Source organism: Corvus kubaryi, unplaced genomic scaffold (assembly GCF_017639235.1).
Source record: "Corvus kubaryi isolate FWS band 111438036 unplaced genomic scaffold, C.kubaryi_AGA036_p1.0 138, whole genome shotgun sequence".
NCBI lineage: Eukaryota > Metazoa > Chordata > Aves > Passeriformes > Corvidae > Corvus > Corvus kubaryi.
Genome location: NW_024580672.1, coordinates 18,962,552 through 18,973,018, shown reverse-complemented (window position 1 = coordinate 18,973,018; position 10,467 = coordinate 18,962,552). Strand labels below are relative to the sequence as shown.

Here is a 10,467-nt window from a genome sequence, read left to right as displayed (position 1 = left end):
TCCTTTCCTTTCCTTTCCTTTCCTTTCCTTTCCTTTCCTTTCCTTTCCTTTCCTTTTTCTTCTTTCTTTTCTGACACAGAGACGCTAAAACTAGAGATAACATTCAAGATTCACACATACCACAGATGAATAACTTGACATAAAGATATTCTTCCTTTGTTTTGTTCTCTATTTCTTTCCTAACATCCCAACATTCAGTTTCCTTTTTTCATTAGCTGCTGAGTACTGAGATATTTTCATGGAACCTTACATTCTGATCCTCAAACCTCATTCTTGAACAGCTTCAATCCCAGTTTCCAGTGTGCCTTACCATTTACTGGAGCTGCTCTTGAGAATGAAAATACTTTTCTTTCCTCCATTAAGAGAGAGAATCAGTCCTAACTTAGCCTCTAATTCCCGGGCTGAAGTTGGCCATCTTGGCTTCCAGTTTATTTCTGTGCCTGTTTTCCATTAAAAAGTAAGATAAAATCGGTATCTTCCTACAGTTTCTGGTTTCCTTGGTGCAGCACAGCTGCAGGAGGGTTACAGGTCTTGTCACTTGTTGGAGCTGCAGCTCATCTTTCCAGCTGTGGAGATTATCATCCTAACAGCATGTGAAACTTGGGATGTTATCAGGACTTCTTGTTTAGAGACCAGCTCTGAAATTGCCCATTCACTTTAGAAAAAAATTTTCAAAGCTTCCCCCCCCAAAAAAAAAATTCAGTGTAATAATTCACAGCCTTTGTAAAAGGAATTTAAAAATGAGCCATATCTGGGGCCTTTTCTTAGATGCTGTGATCCTCATAGAAACAATGGATTTCAGTGTTTAGTGTCTGTGTTATTTAGGTTATAGAGAGTGCATTTATAAGCAAATGCAGGAGTTTCCCACCAGGAGTGGAGTGTGTGGGAAATGTCAGCAGTAGTCCAGAGTGTCAGCACATTTCCTTCTCCTTAGCTTTATTTAGCCTTTACCACTAATTGCCATTCATTTTTGGCTGCTAATGGTAATTTTTGCTGGTTTTTCCCCTCTAATCTGCTAATTCCCTAAGAGATTGTTTCATGTAGTTCGATTGGTAGTTTACATACTTTATCTAGAAACTCATGGTGTTCTTTGCTTGTCCTGAACAGCTAGTGAAGCAAAATGGGAACTGGAGCAGGCACTTTTCCAAAAAACAGGCTCCACTGATATTCTGCTTTGCTAGTGGGTAAATGAGCTGGCAAATTGCAGCTCTTGAGTTTTTATTCTTACTTATTGTATGACCTTACAAATGTCATAATACCATCCACATAAGGAGCTAATTAATAGGGTGTCATGAGGTCTAAGCAGTGCTTTTTATAGCTTCTTTAACCCTTGTGGGAAGCTGTTGTTCAAGGCAGTTGTGGCTGCTGGCTGACATTTCTGTATGCAGGACAATGGTGACATTTTTTCCAGGGATTTTTCAATTATGGTTATTGGAGGTTAAGTATTCCTGGATGAATTCAGTTTAATGTTATTAATCACAAAGGACAGTATTTAAAAAGGTAGCTTTTTTCACCACTCTGTAAACCATGATCCTGCACACCGTCTATGGAGAATTTGTAAGGACTTTTTGAACAAGAAAACCAAATGCTATGAATCACGTGGGAGCTTGGTTGCAACACCCAGCTAATATTTCAGTTTATCTGATAGTTCCTGATTAAGTTTATCTTTTAGTTACCTCCATCACCTGTGGATATTCAGTCTTTTCCCTCTCTGTTTAAAATGACATGCAGAATACCGAACACAGCCAAAAACATTTTTCCCTGTGCAAAACGCTCAGCTCCAAATGGATCAAAGAAAATTGTTGTGCATGAAAGCAGGTGTCAGCAAAAAGTTTTACCAGTGATACTGATGTAAGATTATGAAAGAATGCAAGTTTAAAAGAAAAAAGATAATGCATGTGGGCTGGTTTGTAATCTTTATAGCCATCCAGGCTGCTCCTGTGGAAGCAAGTGTAAAATGCCCTCTACTTTGCTGTCAGTAGTGAGAGAAACTCCAAATCCTCTCAGGCTCCCATTTTCTACATTTAAGTCTCACTCATTGATGTAATGTTTGGCTGTTGGTATTTAATTGTAAGCAGCACTAGCAAAAGACCATGTGTAATTCAGTCTTACAAGCTTATGCCCTCTTCCACATTAGTTTGAATTTCTGCTACTGATATTGGTGTAGTTTATCATGTAAATGTGTGTATCTGGTATCCACAGAATCACAGAATGAATGGAAGGGACCTTAAAGATCACCCAGTCTCACCCCCTGCCATGGGCAGGGACGCCTTCCACTGTCCCAGGCTGCTCCAAGCCCTGTCCAACCTGGCCTTGGACACTTCCAGGGATCCAGGGGCAGCCACAGCTTCTCTGGGCACCCTGTGCCAGGGCCTTATCACCCTCACAGGGAACAATTTCTCCCTAATGTCTAATCTAAACCTGCCCTCTTTCAGTTGAAAGCCATTGCCCATATCCTATAGAACAATAAAGTAAACTTTACTGGTGGAAATATACTGAGTACTTTGGAATGACACTTTTTCTTTTTAATAATTAATTGATCTGTTTTCACAAAAGAAGAGATTTTCAGCTAGAATTTATTCTCCCCCATCAAAAAAAAACAAGCAAAAGCCACCCCCAAAACAACAGCACATACACAAGCACTTACTCTTATAAATAAACTGCACATCCTGTGGGAAGTAAACCACCCCAATGAATATTCGAAAGACACTTTTGAAAGATTCCTTTTTTAAAGCCAAAATTTTGACTGAACTTTTAGGAACTTGACTTTTTGTGCTGCTAGGACAAACAGTGCAGCTCTTTGTTTGGTGCCTGCTGAGGGAGAGATGCACAGATGCTCCTTCCTGGAGGATTTTCTACCTGTCAACACTGTTATTTAACAGCAATAATAAATGACAACATTTTGCACTTCTGCAGTCACTTGAATCTGAAGAGCACCAAATGTGCTCAAAGAGAAACTTCTAGAACCTGTGGGTACAACTGCAAGGGACAGGTTTTCCCCAGCCAGGACAGGCAGGACTAAGTCCTCTGCCCTCAGCAGAGAGGATGTGCTGCTCTGCAAACCTCTTAAATCATCACAGACCCAAACCCGAGGAAAAGCAGTGTCAGAAATGTGGCCTTAGTGATGGAATTACTGACAGAGCTGATAAAAATAAAAAGGAGACACAGCTTTATCTTGAAGTCTATTTCTCTCATTTTTTACAGGATAAAGACCCAGAAGGAGGAGGAAGGCTCTGCAGTTCAGTAGCATTTCCAGCAGTTTGGGAACTGGCCATGCTCTTCAGTCCTGAAGGTTAATGTAAAGGTGGATCTTCCAATGAAAATGAGGAATTAGCCTGTAACACACTTGGGACAGAACTGATTTTTTTTATGTTGGTCAGCTGTATTAGGGTAATGAGTTCTGTTTGAGGTCTCCCTGCACCACCCCATGAGAAAAAATAACAGGAATAATCAAGAATAGTAAGTGCTTTGTTTGTGATATTTACTGTTGGGGGGAAAAAAAACCCAAACAATTCTAAAAAGGCCCTGCACTCAAAGGGACCTTGTAAGAAACCCCTCCAAGTGTTGCACAGGGCTACAACTGCTCTCTGCCATCAGCTGTGACCCTTCTCTCAGCCTTTTTCCTCACCCTTTAGGTGCATTCATGTGCCTGACTACTCTTTATTACAGGGAGATTTTAGGGAGGGGACTGTAAGTGTTGGAATGTGGGTATTTAGTGTGTGTGACTGTATTTTGGCAAGCCCTTTACGGTATTTATACCAGAATTATTCATGGAGCTCCTTGATCTGAATTCTCAGTTTTCTCTGTGAGACAAGCAGAACTGGAAAGGCAGTGAGAGGCTCTGGTTTTCTCTTTTTATTGTCTTGATTTCTACACAGTGCAGTTATGGAAAAGATAGGTGAGTCCTTGGTGTAGCTTTGGTTTTAATATTCCTTTTGGCTATGGGGTGAACCACTATTTGTGAGTATATTTACCTGGTTTTCAGTTTTCATTTCATTATCTTCAAAGCCTGGTTCATGTTGATGTTACCGGTAGAAAAAATTGAAATAGCAGATGGGTACTGAAAAACTTACAAAGTTTTCTCACTACAGCAGCCTAACTTAAAATGAAAATAAATATACAGGCAAAAAAATGTGACCTAAGATTTTGCATTTTTCAAAGGAATGCTTTTATTTTTTTTCAAATGAGGCTTTAATAGGATTATATATGTATGTTTTATTATATTGAAACTGGCATACCATTCAAACCTAAAAACCCCTCTTCATAGTTGTATTTAATGATTCCTACTTCTTTGAAGCTTGACATACTTTCCCCATACGGCAACCATTTAATTTTTCCTATTTTTCTAGTGGATATTAAATTAAAATGGTTATTTGGTTTAGCAAAACCCTTCAACCTATGTGTGCTGCAGGTCAAGGATTCTGCAGGTTTATTCCTCACTGCCATCCCATACTTTTCTCAACAGCTTGTTCCAAGACCTGGTGAACTCAACCAAGCTATTCCCACCATGTCCAGCAGGCTTTGGATGCAGCTTTAGGAGCACCAGACAGTTCATTCCTGCTGCTCAGCCAGTGACAGAGCCACCATACCTCAATATTATCACAGTTTCCACAAAAATAGTGGCCATGTGCCACAGGGTGGGTGGCCTTTTACACCAGCCAGGGAAACATTAATCCAGCAGCACATGGAGTGACAGAGACAGGAGGTGTTTTATGCCCCAGCTGCAGAGGAGATGCTCTTGGTGCCTGGATTGCCTTGTTTAACCCATTCTGTGAAGCAGACCTTCCACTTACCCCTCCACAGCTCACTTAAGCTGGGATTAAATACATCTCCTGGGCAGGTACCTTGGCTGGATGGAAGCATTTGAAGCATTTTCAACAACTGGGTCATCACATTGGCAGGCTGCTCCCACTACTGAAATATTCGCCCAACAGAGTTTGCAAACTTCAGGTGAAAAGTGACTTTTCTGTGCACTCCTTGCTCCTGTGCAACTAACAAATTTTATATCAGAAAAACCTGATCCGAAATCAAAGAAGACAGACCTGAAACACCCTGGAAGTGCCATCTGCTGTTTACTTACATGAGACTGACACCCGTGTAGGAGGAAGCTAAGTCAAGAAAACAAGGGAATTCCATATCTTGCTGCTGAATTTTGAGCCTTGCCCAGTGCCCCAGTGGCCAAATCCCAACTACAACCTAATTAAAGTTATCTAGAGGAAAATTTGTTACATGTGAAAGAGGCTTCATGTGACAAGACAAATGGTGCCTCCTGGATGCATTAAAGAATACCTGGGAACAAGCTGAAATTCCGTGTTTCTGAGTCCCTTTGTCATTCTATGAAACAAATCATTATTGCCAATCCCTTACACCATCACTTTTAGACACAAAGCCATATTTTTCCCATGAGAAAGAATTCATATTATTAAATTTGAAAGTTCCAGTTTCTGGAGCTCACTCCTCATTGGAGGCAGGTAAAAACTGAGCTGGGCTGCTCGTGTGCTCTGGTTTAACCACACACTTTCACTTCTGTGCAGCTGTTGTGCCAGAAAAAGCAGGTTTATTTGGAAATTAGAGAAATTAAAATTCCCATTGAATTCACTGTTCACTGTAGAGCTGTTCTGTAGCTCCATGTCTTGGCTTCTTGCAAGAAGTTTTGGGAGTTTTCAGGTGGGGTTCGAACCTTCACCAGAATTCCATGCTAAAATTAGGAGGCAGTATTTCTTTTTATGTATTGAAGTGTCCTGAATTGAGTAACCCTGTCATGAATACAACATAAACTCTGATGTTCGTAGATTCCAGATTCATGCCTGAAAAAAAAATTGCTATAGGCAAAGAACTACTCAGCAGGGAGAGAGGAGCTTTGGATTCCATCTCTAGATAAATATTTGCTTAAGAAAATTTAACCCAGTTCCCTAAAAACATGTTTCATGGTCCAGTGCCATAGAATCTCAGAATGGCCTGAGTTGGAAGGGATTAAAGATCACCTAGTTCCACCCCCCTGCCATGGGCAGGAACACCTTCCACTGTCCCAGGCTGCTCCAAGCCCCGTCCAGCCTGGCCTTGGACACTGCCAGGGGCAGCCACAGCTTCTCTGGGCACCCTGTGCCAGGGCCTCCCCACCCTCACAGGGGAGAATTTCTTCCCAACATCTGATTTAAACCTGCCCTTTGTTAGTGTGAAGCCATTCTAAAGAAATCTTTTTATTTTAGATTTTTTTTTAAATTATATTAAGCATTTCTATTGTTACAGTATGAAAGCCTCAATTGCACTTGATGCAGTGAAATTGAGTTTCTGTTTAATGCAGTGGGAGTTTCAGCAAGAACTGACCAGCATTTCTTGACATTCTACCTTCCTGAGTACAAAGTGCAGCTGTGAATCCATCTGTTGCTTTGTTTTGTTTTGATTTGTTTCCCATTTTGCATTGCTTGGTTTGGCTGTCAGGCAGAGGGGGAACTTGGGGTAGGAAGTTGTAGCTGTATCTGTCATCTCACCTGAAGCAGTTCTCGAGGTTTCTATAAACTGTATATTCTTTGGCTCCTCTACAAAAATGTGAGAATATTCAGATAGAGCTGTAACTGATGCTACATCCGCTTCTTGGAAAAAAGAGATTTAATGTACAGATAAATCAAGAGTACAAAAGACCTTTCTTCACTTTCATTTATTCCTTGCATATTCAGTTTGCTTTTTATCACTCTTTGAGCAAAAAATACCCTACACACATCTCTCTGTAAGAGTGAACCCTTCCATTTCAGTTTTGTTAACTGTGCAGGATTCCAACCATTTGCTTGAGACATGGAGAACGAATCAGTTTTAAAAGGTAAAATGATACAAATACTCCTCATTTAAAAAATTGTAACATCCAAGCAAACAACAAAACAAAAATAGGTTGTTTTTCTCCCAGGAAATCACATACTTTCAATTTACATATTTTAATTTCCATGGTTCTTTTCTTTTAAAAGAAGGTTTATTTTCTCTTTCCCTCTGTCTTACATGATAAGTGATTTCTCATTAAAATGTAGTTTTCATTCTTCCTTGGGCTATTAGATGTCACTGACTTGAACAAAGGAATCTTCACATAAGTCATTCTACTTCCAGCCTTTCATTTTCCTATCAAAATCCTAAGGCTACACTTGTAAGAGCATGAATTCTAGTCTTGAAAGATACAAATTGTCCTAAATTCTATTAATGTTAATCATATTTTATGGCACTCTGGACCTTGCGGGATGAAGCTCCTCACTGCCCATAAATAATGATATTACTGCTAACTCTATTTTCCCCACTCCCTTCTACACTCATTTTACCATCTGATCTCTAGTGGTGGTGCCTGCAGAGTCCTGTGCTCATGGATGGCACGTATTTCCCCTTTAAAACATTATTTTCCTTTTCCAGGTGCAGTTGGCTGGGTGCCTGTGTACAGTACATCCAGCTTGTTTTTCCAGCAGCCACCACTGCTGTGGGAGCTGACATGGAGGAGGCAAACCTCTCCAAGCCTGCTTCCCAAATCCAGGAAGAGTGAGCACATAAGCTCGGGCAATATTTATAGGAGTTTCAGCTGGAAACACGAGTGCCAAACACTGACTATTTTGTTTTCATGTTTTACCTTTGTGTTGCTCTGTCAAAACAAGTTAATTTTAAATGGAATGTTTTCATTCTAAGGGGAAAAAAAAAAGTAAAACAGAGCAGCTCTTTGTGAGGTGTTATTTTTAGTTTTACCACTCCAAAATGACTGATAGAGGAGAGTTCTGGTTTCTGGGGTCTATAAACCCTTTAAGTTTAGACCTTGTAGTCTTATTTATCATTGCATAAACTTTTGTATTGCTTTTTAAACCTCTCTAGCCAAGGATTTACTCCTGGATGAGCACTCACAATCACCCCACAAAACAGCACAGCAGAAGCCAGTGCAGACAGATCCACAGTGCTGAAGAATAAATTCCCCCACAATCGCATGGAAAAGGCTTCTGTTGGACCCAAGACTCATTAGATTTTCTCCCACTGGATTTTGTCTTTTCTCACTGATTTGGGGGGGGGGTTTTTGTCCTCATTGCCTTATTATTTTTCTTACCTTATGCAGCATGGAAAGATGATTTGGCCTTGCCTTCAAGTATTCACCAGGTTGAACAGCACCTTGCAGAGCCTGTGAAGAGAATAATGTAATTTTAAATTTATGAGTGCCATCAATATTCTCTCAACCTTCACAGCAACTGTTTCTGCTTTTCCTGCTCCCCCCAAGAAGTGTGTGTATGAGGGAGGGGGTACAGAAACTGCTCCTGAATTGCTGGCCCAAAGAAATGCCATTCTGAGGGAGACAGGTGGTCAGTGTCAAAAAAGATATTTATTTTATACTCTTAAAACTTGTTCTGTCAGAATGTGGCTAGAATGGATAGTTTAGTGCAGGGGTACTTGAGGGAACTACTTTCTTACCTACCTGTACACCAAAAATAACTCATCCATGCAGCTTTGCCTTGAGGAATTGGCCCAGATACATTTCTTTGTAAGAATGTACAAATAAATTTATTTTTATAAATAGGGAAAATTTCCAAGACATAGATAGCAATAACAGGAGAATAAAAACTGTGTAGCTCTGCTTCTGTTGTCTCTTTTCAGGTTTGCCAGCCTGAGCATATTCTAAGGTGATGAATATCCTGGGTGAGTTCTGTAACAGCAGGACTTTGGGTCAATTCAATGTCTTAAAATGAGTCAGCTACAGGTTCTTTTGGTTTTGTTTTAGAACAATGTGAAACTCCTAGTCTGGTTTGATTTCAATATGAACACAGGTGAGACTTGTCAATTTTGTTTCAATTTTGCCTCGAAAACTGATGGTGGGATTTTTTTTCCTAAGCCAAGTAAAGATATAGTAGAAATGCATAAAATATTTGTTTCTGTGTGTCAATATTAAATCTTGTTCTCTGGCCTTTGCAAACTGAACTGTGGGTTTGTGGTTTGGTGCATTTGCAAACCTGAGGCCACGCTAAGAAAAATTAAGCAAACACAAGTTGAGATTTTTGGCTAGGAAGTTATCAGATCCCTCTTCTCATCTCCTACATGTGGAAAGAATGAGAGCTGGTAAAAGAAAATCTCTGAAAAGTTGTTTTGTCTTTTCCTGCTTGGACAGAGCTGAGGGGATATGAACTTGTATTTTCATGTATATAAGTTCAAGCAGTTATTTAAAAGTACTGCTATACAAAAATAATCCTACAATAAATCCAGTCCTCAAATAATTCATACCTTCAGACAGACAACATCACTTCAGAAATGAGGGAAAGGGGAGAATAAAAAGAGGGAAACTGAGGTGGAAGGTCTTGAAGGGAAAGGAAACAACTCTGAGGAATTAAAGGCAGAGAAAAAGTTTGAGAAATAAGGGGTGCTGAGATAAAGATCTCCCAATTGTCCACATCCAGGATATGTGGCTGAATCCCAAGACCTGATAGCCAATAAAAGTGCTGGATGCGCAGAAATCCCTGCATCTTCCCATGGCAGTGAGCTTAGTTTGGGTCTGTCATTACTGCCTGTGAAGTAAACACAACCATTAAAAGGGAGAAGTTCATTCCATCCAGCTTCAATTCTTTTATTTCGTTTCAATTCTTTTATTTCGTTTCAATTCTTTTTTTTCCAACCAAAGTAGTTTTATTCTTTACACACTCCTTCCCATGCCAGTGGCCTTGCTTCCAACCTTTTGACTTTGGCAAGAAGCGGCCTAAGTCAGTAAAAAAGAACTCCAAGTGTAGTGCACAATAAAGACTTGGGTACAGTTTTCCAAATAACTATAAAGAACAATTTACTGAAAAGCAGGCAAAGAACTCATATCTAGAAATCAAATCTCTGCTTGTAAAAGTCAGAGGTTAAATTCTTTTACTAAAAAAGCTCTTACATGCATCTTTCAGGCATGCCCTATCCTTGCTTAAATATTTGAGAGGAGGGAAATCACTGGGATAGGCAAGAGCATTTCCATAGATGTATGTTAGAAATCTACAGTACAAAATTAAATTACTTCCCTCTTCTAAATGACATTTCTAATTTTCACTTATCGGGCTCTAATACAACTTTTGAAAGGCAAAAGGAAAAGTAAAATTACAGGAACAAAAGACACATCCCAGTGTGTATTTATTTTACTTTGTAATTCATGTCAGTCCAATTGTGCTGCAGGGTATTTAGTTTATGCAATGCTCAAGTTTGAAAACTACACCCAGAGATATTTTTGGATCGTATTCTGAAGATATATAACACAGGAATGATTGATTTATTTACATGTTCTGAGGTTTTGTATTTTGCTCAGTTTGTGCCTAAATTCTGATGCAGGAAGGCTTTAAAAATCATATTCATAACAAAGCGAGAGGAATGTCTTTATCTAACTGCCATTTTCTAACATGAAGACTAAATTTTAAAAGTAGGCATTGACTTTTAGATGGTCAAAATAGAAGTCCCGCTCTTGACTTCCACAAGTTGAAGGGAAAGATTTGGAACTGCTTT

At 39.6% G+C, this 10,467-nt stretch overlaps 1 long non-coding RNA gene across 1 annotated transcript in view; it reads left to right on the top strand.

Moving 5' to 3' along the window:
- LOC121660253 overlaps positions 1–5,306 on the top strand; it is a 94,550-nt gene extending 89,244 nt beyond the window's left edge. The window contains exons 2-3 of the long non-coding RNA XR_006014571.1: positions 3,205–3,459; positions 4,466–5,306. This is a non-coding gene — a long non-coding RNA (uncharacterized LOC121660253). The remainder of the gene's footprint in view (positions 1–3,204; positions 3,460–4,465) is intronic.
- Positions 5,307–10,467: the final 5,161 nt, after the last annotated feature.